Source organism: Tachyglossus aculeatus, chromosome 17 (genome assembly GCF_015852505.1).
Source record: "Tachyglossus aculeatus isolate mTacAcu1 chromosome 17, mTacAcu1.pri, whole genome shotgun sequence".
Taxonomy (NCBI): Eukaryota; Metazoa; Chordata; class Mammalia; order Monotremata; family Tachyglossidae; genus Tachyglossus; species Tachyglossus aculeatus.
Genome location: NC_052082.1, coordinates 11,504,237 through 11,526,201, shown reverse-complemented (window position 1 = coordinate 11,526,201; position 21,965 = coordinate 11,504,237). Strand labels below are relative to the sequence as shown.

At 42.7% G+C, this 21,965-nt stretch overlaps 1 protein-coding gene and 1 non-coding gene across 2 annotated transcripts in view; both read left to right on the top strand.

The window, feature by feature from the left end:
* The window catches only part of CFAP299 (cilia and flagella associated protein 299), a 167,479-nt gene that overhangs the window by 22,139 nt on the left and 123,375 nt on the right, over positions 1-21,965 (top strand). The gene's annotated exons all lie outside the window — the stretch shown is intronic.
* Positions 131-270, top strand: LOC119939771. The gene has a single exon (XR_005454734.1). It is a non-coding gene; the product is annotated as a small nucleolar RNA SNORA7 (small nucleolar RNA).

Below are 21,965 nucleotides of genomic sequence, written 5' to 3'. Positions count from 1 at the left end.
TTTTACAGATGAGGTAACTGAGGCCCAGAGAAGTTAAGTGACTTGCCCAAAGTCACACAGCTGACAATTACCTCAGTAATTGAAGACAGTGATGATGGTGGCATCTTTGAGGTCCTGTAGCATCATCTTGCCCCTCTCAGGGTCGCACCTGGAGAGTTTCCAGTCCTTTCTACCAGTCTCGACTAGGGGAGGGAGAGACAAGCAGAGGCCTACCCATTCCATTCCTAGCTTGGCCAGTGGCTAGCGAGTGGAAGGCAATCTGCTGCAAGTCAAAACTCACCCATTTTGAGCAGCAGCAGCATGGGAGAGAGTCGAGGGCCGAGACTCAGGTTTACTGCGTGGAAGGAGGCAATGGTAAACCGGATTTTTACCAAGAAAACTCTGTGGATACACTACCAGAATGATTGCATTATCATCATCATCAATCGTATTTATTGAGCGCTTACTGTGTGCAGAGCACTGTACTAAGCGCTTGGGAAGTACAAGTTGGCAACATATAGAGACAGTCCCTACCCAACAGTGGGCTCACAGTCTAAAAGATGCTCTCCATTGCAGATGGAGAGGAGGGAATACTGGGAGAGATGTATCAGTGGTGTCACTATGGGTCGGAAAGGACTCGACGGCATAAGACATGCATCATCCCAGGATACACTAGTGGTGCAGCCAGCTTCCAAATCAACAGCAGCAACCAAAAACCTACTATTGGTCATTTAAGAACTGTTATAATAATAATAATGGTCCTTGTTAAGCACTTACTACATGCCAGGCACTGTCCTAACTGCTGGGGTAGATTCAAGTTAATCAGGCTGGCCACAGTCTCTGTCCCACATGGGGCTCACACTTTTAATCCCCATTTTACACATGAGGGAATGGAGGCACAGAGGAAGAGAAATGACTTGCCCAAGGTCACACAGCAGACAGGCAGTGGAGCCAGGATTAGAACCTAGGTCCTTCTGACTCCCAAGCCTTTGCTCTCTAGCCACTAAGCCACAATGCTTTTTGCAGATAACTTCACCCTAAAGGCACCCATCCAAAAACCAGCTTTCCCAAACCAGCCAGATGTTATGGACTGCTAATAAGTCCACCAATCCATCAATGGTATTTAATGAGTGCTTACTGTGTGCAGAGCAGTGTACTAAGCCCTTGGGAGAGTACAATGTAACAGAGTTGGTAGACACATTTGAGCTTACAGTCTAGAAGAAGGTAAAGTATCAACCTTCACAGAGAAGCAGTGTGGCTCAGTGGAAAGAGCACAGGCTTTGGAGTCAGAGGTCATGGGTTCAAATCCAAAACTTAACTTCTCTGGGCCTCAGTTCCTTCATCTTCATCCCTGAAAATGGGGATGAAGACTGTGAGCCCCACGTGGGACAACCTGATAACCTTGTAAACTCCCCTGCGCTTTCCACATAGTAAGTGCTTAATAAATGCCATTATTAACCTGCACCCAAGTAGACATAAAGCCAACAGCCAAAAACACATTCCAGGCTAAATTTGACATCAAACTGCAAGACAGGTAGGTAGACAAAGATGTCCTAGAATACAGTTAACGTCCTAGCACTGAAGTTAACGCTCACTGCAGCACAACTGCATTGGATCCGGACAAGTGGCAGAGCCAGAATTAGAACCCAGGTCCTCTGACTCTCGGGCCTGAACCTTTTCTACTAGGCCATGCTGCTTCTCGTTGATTGGCCTTTTTTTTTTGTGGGTGTCTGCCCCCTTTAGATTGTGAGGCTTTTGTGGGCCAGGGGTCACATCTGAATTATTTGCATTTAATCCTTTTAGGGCTTAGAACTGTGTTTTGCACAGTGTAAGATCTTAATAAATGCCAATAGTAGTAGTAGTACTAATGATAACGATGATAATGGATGGACACTGGCAAAGTGCAGTGGTGAAGGGAGAGCATGGTTGAGGGAGGAGGGGAGTTGCTATGGAAACCTGGACAGTAGTGAAAGAATGGAGAAATCAGAAAAGCTTGTAAAAATGCCTCAATAACTACACAGGTGGCAACTCTATCTGGGAATATAGAATTTAAGGCAGATTTTACAAGCCACAAAATCCCTTTGCCAGAAATTTGCACCTGATCAATGGGGAAAGATACATTTCAGATCTGAGTAAAATTGTCTTATTTGGTTGTTTTCATCTTTGCAGGAGATCATGAGCAGAGAGGAAATTTGCCAGTGAATGCTGTGTATAACGTCATTCTTAGTCCAGATGATATCGCTAACCTTAAATTAGAAAGTCTCATAAACAGTTCCTGAAGGAAAGGTTAAAATACCAAGTTGAAGATTATGGTACTCTTAAGACTTCTTCTACTCTCTCATGCGAGCAAATGGGAAAGTTGAGAACATTCAGTCTTGGCGTAGAGGTAACAGTGAAATGTGAGGTTTAAAAATCACAAAGATCACACTAGGGTACATTTGCAACGAGCAGACAAACAAGTGGAATAAACCGGAGAAAAAATAAAAAATCTCCATTTGGTAGAGCTGGAGATACATAGTAATAGAAAATAATCAGAGAAAGCAATTCAACTCTGGACAGGAGATGAACTAATTTGCTTTTTCAAGCCTTTTTCCTCTGTCATTTCAATTAATAGGAGCCAAGACTGGCCTGGAATAATAATAATAATAATAATAATAATAATAATAATGGTATTTGTTAAGCACATACTATGTGCCAAGAACTGTTCTAAGCACTGGGTTAGATACAAGGAAATCGGGTAGTCCCACATGGGGCTCACAGTCTTAATCCCCATTTTACAGATGAGGTAACTGAGGCACAGAGAATTTTAAGTGGCTTGCCCAAGGTCACTCAGCAGACACGTGGCAGAGCCAGGATTATTATTATTATATCACTAATAATAATAATTTTAGTATTTGTTAAGCAATTGCTATGTGTGAAGCACTGTTCTAAGCGTTGGGGAGGATACAAGGTGATTTGGTTGTACCACATGGGGCTCACAGTCTTCATCTCCATTTTACAGATGAGGTAACTGAGGCACGGAGAAGTTAAGAGACTTGCCCAAAGTCACACAGCTGACAATTAATAATAATAATAATAATAATGATGGTATTTATTAAGTGCTTACTATGTGCAAAGCACTGTTCTACGCGCTGGGGAGGATACAAGGTGATTAGGTTGTCCCACATGGGGTTCACAGTCTTCATCCCCATTTTACAGATGAGGTAACTGATGCACAGAGAAGTGAAGTGACTTGCCCAAAGTCACACAGCTGACAATTGGCAGAGCTGGGATTTGAACCTATGACCTCTGACTCCAAAGCCCGTGCTATGTGTGATATGTTATTTGAGAGAAAGTAGTTTTGCTTCTCTTCTACCTACCTCTTCCTTACATCTGGAATATAAAAGTAGATTAGATTAATATTAATTTTAAAATATTAATTTTAAAAATATCTATTAAACCTTTTGGAAATTTCACTACCTACATTCTTAAGAAATAGCATCCCTTCAAAGGGCAAGGCCAGAAGCCGCATTAGCAGTTAAAGAATAATAATAATAATAATAGCATTTATATATGTTCTATGCACTGAGGTAGATACAAATTAATCAGATCGGGCACAGTCCCTGCCCCACATGGGGCTCACAATTGAAGTAGGAGGAAGAACAGGTCCTCTGAATCCCAGGCCCGTGCTCTAACCATTACGCGGGCTGCTTCCTAAGTCATAAAAAAAATCACACCACAAAACAATGCTATCCAGCTGAATATTCTGCCTGCCAGTGGCAACAAGATGCTTAGGGGAACCATACAATTATCCTCGCCTTGACATCCGTCCAAATCTTTAGGAAGTGTACATCCTTAACTTTTAACATCCTTAACTTTTCCCTCAGTATCCTTCATTTTTCCCCTAGTAACTCATTTTGGACCACTAAACCAGAATCTATCCCAGCCCGCGCTGATACTTTTAAACTTTTAGCAGCGTGACCTAGTGGTTAAAGCACAGACTTGAGAGTCAGAAGGATCTGGGTTATAATAATAATAATAATGATGGCATTTATTAAGCACTTACCACGTGCAGAGCACTGTTCTAAGTGCTGGGGAGGTTACAAGGTGATCAGCCTTCTCTCTGATCTCCCATCCTCATGTCTCTCCCCACTTTAATCCATACTTCATGCTGCTGCCCGGATTGTCTTTGTCCAGAAACGCTCTGGGCACGTTACTCCCCTCCTCAAAAATCTCCAGTGGCTACCAATCAATCTGCGCATCAGGCAGAAACTCCTCACCCTGGGCTTCAAGGCTGTCCATCCATCCCCTCGCCCCCTCCTACCTCACCTCCCTTCTCTCCTTCTCCAGCCCAGCCCGCACCCTCCGCTCCTCTGCTGCTAATCTCCTCACCGTACCTTGTTCTCGCCTGTCCCACCATCGACCCCCGGCCCCCGGCCTCCCCCTGGCCTGGAATGCCCCCGATCCCTCTGCCCATCAGCCAAGCTAGCTCTCTTCCTCCCTTCAAGGCCCTACTGAGAGCTCACCGCCTCCAGGATGCCTTCCCAGACTGAGCTCCTTCCTTCCTCTCCCCCTCGTCCCCCTCTCCATCCCCCCATCTTACCTCCTTCCCTTCCCCACAGCACCTGTATATATGATTATATGTTTGTACATATTTATTACTCTATTTATTTATTTATTTTACTTGTACATATCTATTCTATTTATTTTATTTTGTTAGTATGTTTGGTTTTGTTCTCTGTCTCCCCCTTCTAGACTTTGAGCCCACTGTTGGGTAGGGACTGTCTCTATATGTTGCCAACTTGTACTTCCCAAGCGCTTAGTACAGTGCTCTGCACACAGTAAGCGCTCAATAAATACGATTGATGATGGTGATGATCAGGTTGTCCCACGGCGGGCTCACAGTCTTAATCCCCATTTTACAGATGAGGGAACTGAGGCATAGAGAAGTTAAGTGACTTGCCCAAAGTCACACAGCTGACAATTGACAGAGCCAGGATTTGAACCCCTGACCTCTGACTCCAAAGCCCGGGCTCTTTCCACTGAGCCACGCTGCTTCTCTAATCCCTGCTCCGCTACTGGTTTGCTGTGGGACCATGGGCAAGTCACTTCACTTCTCTGGGCCTCAGTTACCTCAGCTGTAAAAAGGGGATTAAGAATGTGAGCCCCTTGTGGGACAGGGACTGTGTCCAACCAGATTATCTTGTATTTACCCCAGTGCTTAGAACAGTGTCTGGCACATAGTAAACACCTAACAAGTACCATCATTATTATTATACTACTACTAATATTACTACTACTAATTCTACTACCACTACTATTGCTCTTTTTCAGTCTTCATCTTTCTAGACTGTAGAATCCTAATCTTTTTGGTCAATGCTCACACAGAAATTCCTTTGCCCCCCTGATGATTTTGGTTGCCCTGTTCATTTTTATGGAAACTCGATTTCCGCGAAGTAGTTCCACATAATAATGATGGTATTTATCATGTGATTACTATGCCAAGCACTGTTCTAAGCACTGAGGTAGCTACAAGGTCATCAGGTTGTCCCACGTGGGGCTCACAGTCTTAATCCCCGTTTTACAGATGAGGTAACTGAAGTACAGAGAAGTTAAGTGACTTACCCAAAGTCACACAGCTAAGTGGCAGAGCTGGGATTAGAACTCATGACCTCTGACTCCCAAGCCCGGGCTCTCTCCACTAAGCCGCACTGCTCCACATCTAGATAGATCCAGCTCTAGATAGTTCTGGTTTTACGTTTTATATGGAAATTGTTACAGGATTTTGCCTCTTGACACCAAACTAATGGTATCAGACTGTAGTATCAACATTTTTTCTAAAGTTTAATTATTCTCTTTAGCCTTTAAACCATTTTATTCCTAATATATTTTGGGAGATTTGTTGTCCTGTGAATGGACTGAATCCTTGTGTGCATTCAACAAAAGTCTACAAACTGACTCCAGGCAACAGGAGGCCTTGAGCAGGACAAGCTGAGCTTTGTGTTTTTACTTTACCGACAATCGAGAAAAACCTTTCACAGCCTTGATCATCATTTCAATCAGTCATTCATATTTATTGAATACTTACTGTGCACTGTACTAAGCCCTTGGGAGAGTACACTATAACAGAGTTGGTGGACACATTCGCTGCCCACAATGAGCTTACCGTCTAAAGGGGGAGACCAACGTTAATATAACTAAATGAATTACAGATATGTACAGAAGTGCTGTGGGGCTGAGGGAGTGAATAAAAGATACAAATCCAAGTGAAAGGGCGACCCAGGAAATGAAGGCTTAGTTGGGGACGGCCTCTTGGAGGAGTTGTGTTTTTAATAAGACTTCGAAGGTGGGGAGAGTGATGGTCTGTCAGATATGAAGAGGGAGGGTGATTCAGTCCAGAAGTATGGGTTTTTCTGGAAATTGTGTGGAAATTATTTTTAAGAGGTGTCCTTGAATCCTTCTTCTGCTTTTCTCCCCCAGTCACACAGCTTTTTGAACCAAAGGCCCCGGACCTTTGATGGTTTTCAGAGTTGGTTTTAATCATTGAAAGAAACTTTTGATCTCCTGCGAAAACATTCTATACCCTTTAATAATTAGTACACTTGAACGTTCAAGGTGCTGTTCTTTTCAAAAACCAACTGTAATGTTTGTTTTTGCAGTCTGAATTGAAACTTTTAGGCTTTATAGCAATCTCAGTTTCCTTAAAAGCAACTTGGAGGGCTTGAAAGCATGCAAGAGGTAGAGGATGATTTCATTCAACTAGGGAAAATCAAATGTTTAGCTAACAGTTACAATTCTTCACCTGTAGATTACTTTGTTTCTTTCAGTTTTCTCTGAAAATGATTGACTTGAGGTCCAAGAACCATGTATTGGTCTTGGGTTTGCAAGCCAAGCCCTCACTGCACCTAGAGGATTCTGCTTCTTGAGAGATGAGTGCTGGAATTGAGAGACTCAAAGAAAATGAACAGCTTAGAGTGGACAATGAACCTGCTAATAAGAAAGATATTTAAATAGCAATGTATTGAGGCTATCTGAAATATCCTTTTGCTGGCTCCCCCCAAAAATTCTGAGGTGTTTTGTTTTTTTTTTACTATGTGGCTATGGAACTTAGAAAGGATGTTCCTGTTGGGAAATATCTGGAATGCTTTATAGAGGGTTAAAAATATGAAAGGCTTTATTTGTCTTTGGGCTTGTATAAAGTAGAACACAACCACCTGGGAGCTCAGACCTTAAATTCCTGGATTATCTTCTATTGGAGGAAAGGAAATGTTTGGTGTGGGAATGGTGAACTGCTATAAACTAGGCAACCAACATTGCTGAGAAGGTAATTCTTTCCCTCTCCTCTCTTCTCCCTTTCCCCTCTGCCTCTTCTTTCTCCCTCTTTTTTCTTCTCCCACTCCCTTCCTTCTCCCTATACCTCCTCCTTTGTTTCTAGAGAATGGGTCCAGAAAAGTGCAATAAAGGTTTTTCACTGGCAACATGAAATTACGCTACACTTCGCGGAGACTTTCAGAGTGGATCATATTTAGAGTTTTTCCAAACTGTGTCCCAAAACGTGTAGAACAAATAGAATTAAAGCTATATGCATACCATTAACAAAATAAACAGTAAATATGTACAAGTAAAATAACTAGAGTAATAAATCTGTACAAATATATATACAGGTGCTATGGGGAGGGGAAGGAGGTAGGGCAGGAGGGATGGGGATGTTTTGTTGCCTGTCTCCCCCTTCTAGATTGTAAGCCCGTTGTTGGGTCTGGACTGTCTCTATATGTTGCCAACTTGTACTTCCCAAGTGCATAGTACAGTGCTGTGTACACAGTAAGCGCTCAATAAATACAATTGAATGAATGAATGGTTTTAAGTGCTTACTATGTGCCAAGCATTATACTAAAAGTTAGGATAGGTACAATAGAAGCAGATGGGACACAGTCCCCATCTAACATGGGGCTTACAGTCTAAGGTGGGGGAGAACAGGAATCTTAACCACCATCTTTACAGATGAGGAAACTGAGGCACAGTCTTGCCCAAGGTAACACAGCAGGCAAGTGGCAGAGCTGGGTTAGAACCCAGGTCCTCCTGACTCTGAAAATGGTTGTCTTTGTACTAGTGACAAATACCACAATTATTATTAATTATTACTAGGCTATGCTACTACTTGCTATTCTGTTCCAGGATTATGGTGTGTACCCATTCTCCCTTCCAGCCACTATGCAATGTGTGCCACTCAGCATAGGGGGACCAATCAATCCAACAATCAATCATATCAATCATATCAATTGTATCAGAGAAGCAGCGTGGCTCAGCGGAAAGAGCCTGGGCTTTGGAGTCAGAGGTCATGGGCTCCAATTCCGCTCCGCCAAGTGTCAGCTGTGTGACTTTGGACAAGTCACTTCACTTCTCTGGGCCTCAGTTACCGCATCTGTAAAATGGGGATTAGGATTGTGAGCCCCACATGGGACAAGCTGATCACCTTGTAACCCCCCCCAGCGCTTAGAACAGTGCTTTGCACATAGTAAGCGCTTAACAAATACCATCATTATTGTTATTATCTGTTGAGCGCTTAGTGTGTGCAGAGCACTGTACTAAGCACGTGGGAAAGTACACTATAACAGAGTTGGCAAACACTTTCCCTGCTCACAGTGAGCTTACAGTCTAGGGGGAATTTACAGGGCTTACAGTCTGGACCAGACAATGGAGTGGGGATGGTTCAACGTCAACCATCACGACTATTGCCAAAACAACGCAAGTCCTTGCACTGGTGGTGATAGGATATACCTTTCTCATCTTAGCCATTAACCTCCGAGCAGCATTCACCTCTAAGGAGCCAGAAATGGCAAACTACCGTATTTTAATGGACACAGTGGGCCAAAGATTCTCAAGACAACACCTGCAGGTACATTCTCACCATCCGCGGCAGCATCTCCAAATCAAAGGACAACGCTTTTAACACAAAATAAAGAGCAGATGTTAAACTCCAGGAAACCCGGAATCAATTTCCATCTGTCCAAGATTCAGTCAGAAAGTTGGGATGGCCGAAGTTTTGGTTCGTTGTTTAGTATCCAGAGCAACTCTTGAACACCTGGGAATGAAACCTTAGAAGGTGCCTTCAATATTGACTGCATCTAAGGCATCTGGTCGCTGCGTCCTAGGGCCTGCTGGGCTGTTGGGGTGACTGAGGTGTTGGGGCAGGGGTGGTGATTCTACTACTACTAAAAATAATAATGATGGCATTTATTAAGCGCTTACTATGTGCAAAGCACTGTTCTAAGCGCTGGGGAGGTCACAAGGCGACCAGGTTGTCCCACGGGGGGGCTCACAGTCTTAATCCCCATTTTACAAATGAGGTAACTGAGGCACAGCGAAGTTAAGTGACTTGCCCAAAGTCACACAGCTGACAATTGGCAGAGCCGGGATTTGAACCCATGACCTCTGACTCCAAAGCTCGTCTTCTTTCCACTGAGCCACGCTGCTTCTCTACTTCTCTACTACCAGAAAAGGGGGTGCTGAGTGATATTCAGCACTTGTGTACATAGTCATCTGGAATTTATGTAACCTCTGTCTCCCGCTCTACTCCGTAAGCTCCTTGTGGGCAGGGATATTCTCCACTTACTTTATTGTATTGTAATCTCCCAGGGGCTCAGTATGGTTCGTGGGGAAAAATAGGCTTAGAATTTGCACCTTCCTCATTCACGTAAGGACTCCTAGAGGGGATTAGCGCAACCAGAAAAAAAGAGGAAAGGCTCAGACTTCTCATTTTCCATAAATTGTTTTAAAACACTCATTCCCACAGGGTCGTAGAGCTGTCTGGAGCTATAGGGAAGCCATGTGGCCTGTTGGAACTAGCACGGGCCCGGGAGCCCGAGGACCCGGGTTCCAATCTTGACTCCATCATTTACCTGCTGTGTGACTTTGGACAAGTCACTTCACTTCTCTGTGCCTCACTTCCCTCATCTGCAAAATGGGAATTCAATGCCTGTGCTCCCTCCTACTTAGAATATGAGCCCCATGTGAAACCTGATTATCTTTTCTCTACACTAGTGCTTAGTACAGGGGTTGACACACAGTGAGTGCTTAACAAATACCCCAATTATTATCATTATTATTATCATTATCATTATTATTATATGTTTGTACATATTTTTTACTCTATTTATTTTATTTTATTTGTACATATCTATTCTATTTATTTTATTTTGTTAGTATGTCTGGTTTTGTTCTCTGTCTCCCCCTTTTAGACTGTGAGCCCACTGTTGGGTAGGGACTATCTCTATATGTTGCCAATTTGTACTTCCCAAGCGCTTAGTACAGTGCTCTGCACATAGTAAGCGCTCAATAAATACGATTGATTGATTGATTGATTATTATAGTGCATGACTAAAAACCATAGCTGAGCTTCTCAATCTTGTGAAGAGAAAGGGATTCAGGAGGCTCTGTGTGCAGAGCACTGTACTAAGTGCTTGGGAGAGTACAATATAACAGAGTTGATAGGTATATTCCCTGCCCACAACAAGCTTACAGTTGAGAAGTGGGGGACAGACACTCATATAAATGAATAAATTATGGATACAGACATAAGTGCTGTGGGACTGAGGGAGGGGTGAATAAAGGAAGCAAATCCAAATGCAGTTCCCAAATGAAGAGTCATTTTCCACCAACAGTTCAAAGAATCTGGGTTACGGACTGTGGACTAGAATTCACTGTTCCCTTATGAATACACATAAGTTACAATTCTGTCAGTGGCAAAAGGAAAATTCCCTTCTCTCTCACTCTACCCTCATTCTTTGTTCAGACAGATTCACGTGCAGGTTCATAGATTCTTATATTAATCTAGACTGCAAACTCATTGTGAGCCTATCAATTTTGTTTTATTGTGTTCTCTCAAGCACTTAGTTCAGTGTACAGTACACAATACTTAGTGTAGTACACAGTAAGGTCTCAATAAATATGATTGATTGATGACTAAAATCAAAAATGAAAATTACCACAGAAGATCTTTTGGTTTAAATTCCTTTTGTAATTAAAAATTAAAGGAAAAGAGATGCATAAACCTGTATTAGACCTAAGAATCTCATTCTTTGTTATTTAAAAATTCCTGAAAATTAACTCTGTTTTCCAGGAATTATTTGTAAGTCTAGTTAGATAGTACATAGTTGGAAGTCTGGAAACTTAAAGATGCAGGGAAAACATAAGATTTTTTAAACTGACTTCCAAGTAACTTAAGGAAAATCCATTAATTTGAAGTTTTAGTACTCTTCCAGGCTTACAGTGGTGAGCCTGTGACCATCTGCTGTAAAGCTCTTGAGATAAGCAAAATTTCATTTTATACAAAGAAGAAAGCAAACCAACCCTTTAGTTTACATTATTTGACTCAAACCTGCAGTTTTAGCTCATGCAAGAGATCTTTAGTAATTTACTTAAGTAAACTTGCTTTATATAGGAGTGCAATAATATTGTCACACTAGAAGGGCACAAACATAACTGATTAAGATGATGGTCCATTCAGGCTCCTCTAGACTGTAAGCTCGTTGTGGGCAGGGAATGAGTCTGTTTATTGTTATTTTGTACTCTCTCAAGAGCTTAGTACAGTTCTCTGCGCACAGTAAGCACTCAATAAATATGATTGAATGAATGAATGCCAGGATTCTATCTCCAAAGGAAAGAATGGACTTAATGGATGAATTGTGTGATGGTCATCCTCCTTGACAGCTGTCCTAACATCTAGGGAAATATCTTCTAATGTACCTTACTTTTTTAAAAAAAATATAGATATAAACTTAATAGTATTAGATGCTTACTATGCTTACACAGTCCATGTCCCATTTCACAAATGAGGCAACTGAGGCCCAGAGAAGTGAAGTGACTTGCCCAAGGCAAGTGGCAAAGCTGGGATTAGAACCCAGGTCTTCTGACTTCCAGCCTATTGCTCTTGGTGGCCTTTCTCTGTGTCTTCTGTAGCTGGAAATGAGTCCTTCCTAAAATTCATTCATTCCATCATATTTATTGAGCTCTTACTGTGTGCAGAGCACTGTACTAAGCGCTTGAGAGAATACAATATGCAACAGGCAGACCTGAAACAGTATTCCTTGTGAGGGCATGGTTTGGTAAGATGGCAAAGCTAGCTAAAATAAGATGTTTGTTCTGCTTTCCTTCCCCATTCCTGATAAAGCTTAGGCCTTGACAGTCTTCCCTTAGCTGTTCAGTCAATCAACCAACGGTATTCATTGAGTGCTTACTGTGTGCTGAGCTCTGTGCTAAGCGCTCGGAGAGTACAATACAGCAGAATTAGCAGACTAGTCCCCTGCCCACAAGGGCTTAGAGAAGCAGCTTGGCTCTGTGGAAAACACACGGGCTTCAGAGTCAGAGGTCATGGGTTCAAATCCCGGCTCCGCCAATTGTCAGCTGTGTGACTTTGGGCATGTCACTTAACTTCTCTGTGCCTCAGTTCCCTCATCTGTAAAATGGGGATTAAGACCGTGAGCTCCACGTGGGACAACCTGATCACCTTGTATCCTCCCCAGCATTTAGAACAGTGCTTTGCACATAGTAAGCACTTAACAAATGCTATCATTATTATTAAGGAGCGTACTACTTTCCCTCATTAGACAGATGCTTTAAAAAAGCAGTCAACGGTGACTTCAAAATCTCCTGGGTCACGGCTGCTAGCTCAGAGCTCATCAACAGGTTGTTGCCATTTGGATTGTTTGTTCAGATATTTGGGGGGTTGTGGCAGACGTGATTATCGTGATGGTTGGACCAGCCTGCCAGAACAGGGAAGAGCCTGAAAACTGGACCTTTTAGACCTTAGGTGCCAAAGCTCTTTTCATTCATTCATTCATTCATTCATTCATTCATTCCGTCATTCAATGGCATTCCAAGCACTCTGTGTGGGGCAGAAGGAAGGAGGGTCTGGGAGATTGGACACAGGCACACAAGGAAAGATCGACTACATAAAGTCAGGGTTAAAAACAAAAAGAAATTCAATCTTACTAGCAATTTCATACTGAATAAAAGTCATTATTGTCAAACCAAGACTAAATAGTCATTCATTCATTCAATCGGATTTATTGAGCACTTATTGTGTGCAGAGCACTGTACTAAGCACTTGGGAAGTACAGTTGGCAACATATAGAGACGGTCCCTACCCAACAACGGGCCCACAGTCTAGAAGGGGGAGAAGTCATCATCTGATTTATCATTTATGATATACTATGAACTCCTCGAGGCCAGAATTTGTGTCTTCCAACTCTATTTTACTCTTCCGAGAGCTTTGAGCGCTTATTGTGTGCAGAGCACTGTACTAAGCACTTGGGAAGTACAAGTTGGCAACATATAGAGGCGGTCCCTACCCAACAACAGGCTCACAGTCTAGAAGGGGGAGAAGTGATCATCTGATTTATCACTTATAATATACTATAAACTCCTCAAGGCCAGAATTTGTGTCTTCCAACTCTTTTTTATTCTTCCAGGAGCTTAGTACAATGTTCTGCAATGAATAAGTGCTCAATAAATATTATTGGTTGGCTTAATAATAATAATAATAATGGTATTTGTTAAGCACTTACTATGTGCAAAGCAGAAAACAAGCAACTATAAATGCTGTGCCCTATTCTGAAACCTGCTGGGCAACGTCAGTTTCTTCAAGGAAAATTAATTCCAATTTTTAAATTAAATTATAATATAAAATGTTTTAAGAGAGCAAAAAATAGAGAATTATTTTACTCGGAGTCTTGAGGTATGACACTGATAACATCATGCAAGCAATAACTTGTTGGATTTTCTTATTTAAGCTTTAAACCCAGGTGGGTGTGGGTTGAAAGACTCAGGATTAATTAGGATTAATCAGACTCCACTGCATGATAAGTAGAGTTATAAATTTACGTCGGAGAACCCAGACCTTTTCAGTTTTTGGTGTAGTCTGTTATTATGTTGAAAGTGCTGTCACAGCTACAGGAAATTTTGTCCTCCCCAAACGTTTTCATTACTGTGGCATCTGGCAGCACGTTCAAAAAGAGTCTTCGACGGTGTTTGTTAGAAATATCCATTCCATCTGTCTCACACGTGTGCCCTGCTGTGAACAGGGCACAGATCAAGCCTGTTTCTGATGCTCATAAATAAGATACCAGCGAAACCCACAGTATTGGTACAGTCTGTCCTGGAATGAGTTCTCCAACTTCAACCCCAGGAAGTGGATCTTTTTTTCTTTTCCACCTTCTTCCTTTTCCCCACCAAACCGCCTACACACTCTTTGTGGTTCACCCGTCTCCCTGGATGCCTCGAAAGATTTTCATTTACTTCCATAGTCAAATGAAAAGGGATGACACTTACCCAACAGATAAACAGGAAACGTCTCTGTTGATAAAGTAGCTGTCTACGCCTATTTGCTCTATAGCTGGGCGTCTTAAAAACCCAGCGAAGAACTGACAAACATCGGGAAAGGACCAAAAATAGTTAAGCCCACGTGGCGTAATCATTCTATAAAACTGTCAAACTTAGGATACGTCGCTGTTGCTTAGGCATCGGCATTGAAATATCTGGCTTACTTATAAGTGTTCATGTTTTTCTCTGGTTTTAAATATCTGGCTTACTTAAAGCGTTCATGTTTTTCTCTGGTTTTAACAGGATGGTGGGGTGGAGCTTTCAGAAAGAAACACACACACACTCACACACATCCTTCCATCCCCCTACTCACTCAGGAGCCCACTGCCCCATATTTGCAATGAGGCCTAGGGAATCAGGGTTCCTGGGTTGTGACTCACTTCATTTCTCTAGGCCTTGGCTCCTCATTTATCAAGTGGGGATTGGATACCTGTTCTTGTTTGGCACAATGTAAGCTCCTGACAAATGCCATTATCATTATTCTCAATTGCTTGAGGGTTTCTGGGGAGCTGAAACTACATCAGAGTACCTGAGTCGGAACTATCTGGATCTCTGAGTTGGAAATCTCTAGTACTCAAGATAGTACAATAAACAGAGTTGGTAGTCACATTCCCGCCTTAGAGACTGTAAACTCATTGTGAGCAGGGAATGTGTCTGTTTATTGTTATAGTTTACTCTCCCGAGTGCTTAGTTCAGTGCGCTACACACAGTAGGCGCCCAATTAATATGATTGAATGAATGAGTGAATGAATGAATCCCGGGAGTCAGAAGGACCTGGGTTCTAATCCAGGCTCCGCCACCTGTCTGCTGTGTGACCTCGGGCAAGTCACTTAACCTCTCTGTGCCTAAATTACCTCAACTGTAAAATGGGGATTAAGACTGTGAGCCCCAGGTGGAACAGGGACTGTGCTCAACTGATTTGCTTGTATCCCCCCCAGTGCTTAGTACAGTGCCTGGCACATTGTAACTGTTTAGCAAATACCACTAGTATCATCATCATCTTCACCATGGAGGTAACTTATTGAGTCTAAGAAGTTTGGGAAATGAAATAAATGTGATATTGAGGATTCCCCTGGATCAATAGGAGCAAAACCTAAAGCAGAGTTCTGCTTTGATACAAAACCATGGTACACGTGTGCAATTCGGCTTGCTGCATCTAGACTGTGAGCCCACTGTTGGGTAGCGACCATCTCTATATGTTGCCAACTTGTACTTCCCAAGCGCTTAGTACAGTGCCCTGCACACAGTAAGTGCTCAATAAATACGATTGAATGAATGAATGAATCGAAAGGACATAAGAAGCCAGGATTAGAGAAGGTTCAGAGAAGGGAAGTATCAGTATGGGCTGCAGGGGGACTGAAGATTATGAGTCTTTCATCTGGAAAAACAGGATTGTGAAGCAGCCTACAAAACCACGACAGATGCGTTCAGGATGAAACGACTCCACAATTTCTGGAGGAGGAGACCCGTTGGAGTTTTAAGGTGGTAGGTTCAAAACAAAATGAAACACTTCCTCACAGGGTGGGTGGTAAGCATATGGAATTCATCACCACAAAAAAACTGTGCAGCCCAAAAATATGAATAAATTCGGGAAGGCTCAGATAAGTTCATAGATGAGAGAGGCCCCTCGCTGGGCTGTTTGAAGAGAAGTTAGGGCCCAAATAATTGTCTCACTCCACCTTACCCTAGAGATAGCCCTGGCTTCATGTGGGACAGAGGACTAGGGCAGTAAGCTGGGAAGGCTGGCAGTTTTCTAACTCGTGGAAAAGTCAGCCTCGTCCCCTCATTTGGAAGGGAAAAAACAGGTTCCTTAGACCAGATTTTTAAACACAGAAAATATGGGGTAAGGTTGCTGAAAAGGGAATATTTTGTTAGAGGTTTCACAAATGACATCACTAACAGCTGTACTGCATTTCAAACCAACAGAGTTTGAACCTTTGATATTGAGCCAAATACCATTGAAACCTACCCAACTCTATGAATTAACTTCATGCATATTTGATGTTTCTTTAGGAAACCTCTTTGGAAGTTTTTCCAAACTTAATTGAGGTTTGGTGTTTCCAACCACTAGATTCCCCCAGGTCTTAAGCACCTTTCGCTGCTTTATTTCTGAAGGAAAGATTCCTTCATTTTCCTATAGTCAAGGTAAAGGACTCAACCAAGCAAAGTTGAAATCCTAATGCTTGTCTGTGAAGCCCGAATATTCTAGACTGTAAACTCGTCCTCTAGACTGTAAGCTCATTGCAGGCAGGGAATGTATCTAGCAATTCTGTTATACTGTACTCTCCCAAGCACTTAGTATAGTGGTCTGCACACAGTAAGGGCTCAATAAATATGATTGATTGATTCCAAAGGACAAGTTTTTCTGCTTGCCTTGAGAAAGGGGAGGGTGCTGGATGAAAGAATATTATTTTTCTCTTTCTAGCAAGAAAGTCCAGGGTATTTTCCACTGGAGTCAATCTTAACACTTGCACTGTGCTCACTATGGAAAAGCCAATGATTCTCCCCCCTTCAAAGACTTACTGAAGGCATATCTCCTCCAAGAGGCCTTCCCAAACTAAGCCCCACTTTTCCTCATCTCTCACTCCCTTCTGCATCACCGTGACTTGCTCCCTTTGCTCTTCCCCTCTTCCCATCCCCACAGCACCTATGTACGTATCTGTAATTGTATTTATTTGTATTGACGTCTGTCTCCCCGCTTCTAGACTGTAAGCCCATTTTGGGCAGGGAATGTCACTGTTGATTGCAGTGTTGTAATTTCCCAAGCACTTAGTACAGTGCTCTGCACACAGTAAATAGGATTGCATGAATTTGGTTTGCATGAATTTGTTTGGTTTTGTTCTCTGTCTCCCCCTTTTAGACTGTGAGCCCACTGTTGGGTAGGGACTGTCTCTATATGTTGCCAACTTGTACTTCCCAAGCGCTTAGTACAGTGCTCTGCACACAGTAAGCGCTCAATAAATACGATTGATGATGTTGAATGAATCAGACACCATTTTAGCTTGCAGTCCATTAGATTGAGAGCTCCTATAAGAAGGTGCAGTACTGCGGCAAGAGAAGCAGAGTTTCAGGCTTCTCGCAATTCAGAGCCTCAAGAACCTTCATAGTGACATCAACCACCACAGCCTCCCAAGACGAGCCTTCTAGTGACAAAAGTCAGAGGACTTGGGTTCTAATCCTGGCCCCACAACTTTCGCTTTAAGACCTTGGGCAAATCACTTCACTTCCCTGGACCCCAGCGACCTCATCTGCAAAATGGGGATTAAGACTGTGAGCCCCACCTGGGACAGGGACTGTGTCCAGCTTGATTTGCTTGTCTCCACCCCAGCGCTTAGAACAGTGCATGGCACAGAGTAAGCACTTAACAAGTACCATCGCTACTATAATTATTATTTATTTTCCTGAGGCTGGGCACTGCAGATGTGGCATTGTTTCTGCTGGCAGAGGGCTAACCAGGAGCGAGGATCCCGGCTGGATGGGGAGGGATGCCACTGGGCAGACCAGAAGGGCGAGAAGTTGAATCCATGCTTTGCCACGACTGTCAGTGTCCTTTCTGCGAGCTGAGGGTAAGTGGGAGCCAGGCCCCAGGATGGCTCAGAAAAGGCCCGACAATGTAATTCAGAGGTCTACTTGAGCGAGCTCTTTGCGGGAAGAAAACGTGCCTACCAACTCTCTTATATTATACTTTCCCAAGTGCATAGAACAGTGCTCTGCATATAGTAAGCGCTCAATAAATTCCATTGATCGACTGACAATGGAAAGTGCTGCATCCAAGAATGGAAAATGTTGTGGAAAAAGCGCTAATAGGATTTAGTGGTTTGATGGATCTGAGTTGAAAGGGAGCAAGGAATCAAGAATAATGGCGAAGGTGCAGACTTTGGAAGCAGGGAGGATAGTGGTGGTGTCAATTGTGATGGAAAAATTAAGCGGAAGAGAGGAATTAGAGGGGAAGATGAGAGGTTTGGTTTTTGACATGTTGAATGCCGCAAAGGCTTGTATGAACATACCAAATTGATCCTATCATTCATTCATTCAATCGCATTTATTGAGAGCTTACTGTGTGCAGAGCACTGTACTAAGCGCTTGGGAAGTACAAGTTGGCAACATATGGAGAGACAGTCCCTACCCAACAACGGGCTCACAGTATAGAAGAGAAGGAAGGAGGGAAAAAAAATAGTAAACTATCCCCTCCCTACTGTTGCCAAAAGGGAGGTTTGGCACGGTGACCCTATGTTTCAGTTTTTAACAAAATTATATGGCCAGCCTACTTATCCAATTCCATTAAATAGCATTCATTAAGCATCTACTGAGTGCAAAGCATTAATAAGTACTTGGGAAAGTACAATTGAAGCAAAACATATGTCCTCTGCCCACAGGAGTTTATAAGCTAAAGGGAGCCTATTATTCAATTTATGGAAAAGAAAAATATTTTGGATTAAAGGAAATTTATGGCCTCGGTGATACTTTTTAACAACTGAATGCGAACTATTACCCTTTCATGCTTATATGAGAAATTGAATTTGCAGAAAAAAATTGAAACGGCCAGTTTTGGGTGGGGGGGGTAGCTGAAGCACCTTTGCTTGCAAGTTAACTTAAATTTCATTTAGTCCCAGGGGTTGATGGCTTACTAACAGAAAATAAGATTATTTGGAGTTGTTCAGGACCCTTTCCTTGAGAGACAGCCAGACAACTTTATCCTGAAAATGTCTTTTAGATATCTGCAGTTATTCGTTTTCTAAGCCATACTAGCATTTTCTCCTAAGTCCTTGAAACAAAGTTCTGTCTTAGAAGATTGGTGTTCTAAGCACAGATGGTCTGAATGTGCTTTTGGGGTGTAGGGTTGGTGCACAAAGTTTAATAGGTGATGTGCCTCTTTTCATTCAAGAAGAGAAGGCTCAGAACTGCAAAACCTGCCACACCATGGGAGGAAGAAGGGGCCTCCTTATGACCTCAGCAACCACCCATAATTGATTTCCTGCAGCCAAGAACCACAAGTGTGTTTGCTTGTGTGTGCACACACGTGCATGCATGTGTACGGGGGGGAAGAGGATTAGGGAAGGACAGGTAGAAAGACTGGATAGGGCTAGGATAGGGTGGGGAAGTGGAGATCCTTAATTTTACCAAAGAATAACAAATCGCAACAGATTATTAGTCAATGACCGCTAATGCTTAAAATAGCTGTTTTCTGCCTATATAATACCAAAATACCATAATTAGTCAGGTCCAGAAATAACTTTAATTATAATGCTGCTAGTTAGAGCCACCTCTCAAATGTGTTTCAGCTGGGATACTAGAATAATCTTGGACTTCTGTAGTCGAAAAAGGAAGCTATATTTGGATTGTTTTTAAAAAAGGCTATTCCGCTAGAGAAAACTGGGGGATGCAGAGGAACCCAATGCAGAAAAATGATTACAGAATATCATATATTATTGTCCCGAATCACAACAATTTAGTCAGAAAGTAAACCACGTAGCAGCGAAGTTCTTGAAGGTTTGTTTTTGATCAGCACCAATAGCAGCTACAAAAATATCCAGCCACCAGTTGGCTCAGGGCTATTTCTGAAACTCCACATTTTGCGCAAGGTTGGGTCACTTACAGCTGCAAGTTGTATTCATTATTATTACAAATAATAATAATAATAATGGTATTTTGTTAAGCGCTTACTATGTGCCAAGCACTGTTCTTAGCACTGAGGTAGATACAAGGTGATCAGGTTGTCCCACGGGGGGCTCACAGTCTTAATCCCCATTTAACAGACGAGGTAGCTGAGGCACAGAGAAGTTAAGTGACTTGCCCAAAGCCACACAGCTGATAAATTGTGGAACCGGGATTAGAACCCACGACCTCTGACTCCCAAGCCCGTGCTCTTTCCACTAAGCCACGCAGCTTCTCATTTGGTTTTTGATGTGGTTGTATTTGGTTTTTGATAGCTAAACATCGACAATCAAGCTACCAGTGGATATCCCTAACCCTTAGATGGGAAATAGTAATAATAGTGAAAACAACAATCGTAATCTTAACAATAATAGTAATGTAATTTTAGCATACTTTTATTTTTCCAAAGAACTTTCATATCACTTATCAGTAAGTCAATGGTATTTATTGAGCACTTAATAATTATAATACTTGTTAAGCACTCACTATGTTCTAAGCACTGGGGTTGATGCAAATTAATCAGTCTCTGCCCCAAATGGGGCTCACACTCTTAATCCCCATTTAACAGATGAGGGAACTGAGGCCCAGAGAAGTGAAGTGACTTGCCCAAGGTCGCACAGCAGACACATGGCAGAGCCGGGATAAGAACTCTATACTCAGCACTTGGGAGAGTACAATACAAAAGAAATGGTAGGCACGTTCCCTCCCCACAGGGAGTTTACAGGCTAGCGGAGGAGCTAACAGTCTCGAGAGGAGTTTACAGTCTGCAGTCTAATTGAATCCAACACCCTTGTGAGGTAGGGTGAGGCAAATATTATCTCCATTTTACAGGTGGAGAGATTGAGGCACAGAGAGGTGAAGCGATTTGCCCAAGGTCACACAGCAGTCCAGTGGAAGAGCCAGAACTCTAACCCAGTTCTGTATTTGTCCCTTTTATGCCCTTCATGACTTTGCAAACTTCGATCAAGCCAAAAGAACCAGCTAAATGCCGGGCATCGTCACAAAAGGAGACACAAAACCATCTAAAGGCATAACTTTCTCGCTGCCTGAAACCATGCTATGCTGAACCAGGAATAGCACATTCAATTCCGGTCACCCAGAGGAAATGTTTGAAGTTGACAAAAGCCTGAAGGATGTGGACAGGCCAAACACAGAATTATTCATTCAGTCAGTCAGTCAGTCGTATTTATTGAGCACTTACTGTGTGCAGAGCACTGGACTAAGCGCTTGGGAAGTACAAGTTGGCAATATATAGAGACGGTCCCTACCCAACAACGGGCTCACAGTCTAGAAGGGGGATTGTGTACTGTTCACAACTCCTACAGCAGCAGGAAAGGTGGGGTGCATTCATTCAATCGTATTTATTGAGCGCTTACTGTGTGCAGATCACTGTATTAAGCACTTGGGAAGTACAAGTTGGCAACATATGGAGACGGTCCCTACCCAACAACGGGCTCACAGTCTAGAAGGGGGATTGTGTATTGTTCACAACTCCTACAGCAGCAGGAAAGGTGGTGTGCATTCATTCAATCGTATTTATTGAGCGTTTACTGTGTGCAGAGCACTGTACTAAGCGCTTGGGAAGTACAAGTTGGCAACATATAGAGATGGTCCCTACCCAACAACGGGCTCACAGTCTAGAAGGGGGATTGTGTATTGTTCACAACTCCTATAGCAGCAGGAAAGGTGGGGTGCATTCATTCAATCATATTTATTGAGTGTTTACTGTGTGCAGATCACTGTATTAAGTACTTGGGAAGTACAAGTTGGTAACATATAGAGATGGTCCCTACCCAACAATGGGCTCACAGTCTAGAAGGGGGATTGTGTATTGTTCACAACTCCTACAGCAGCAGGAAAGGTGGGGTGCAGTGGGCTGGGGTGGGACAGGGGGAAGCTTGGAGGTGACGGGTTCAAAATCAACAAAAGGAAACACTTTTAAACCCAAAGGGAAGCAAACATATGGGATTCAT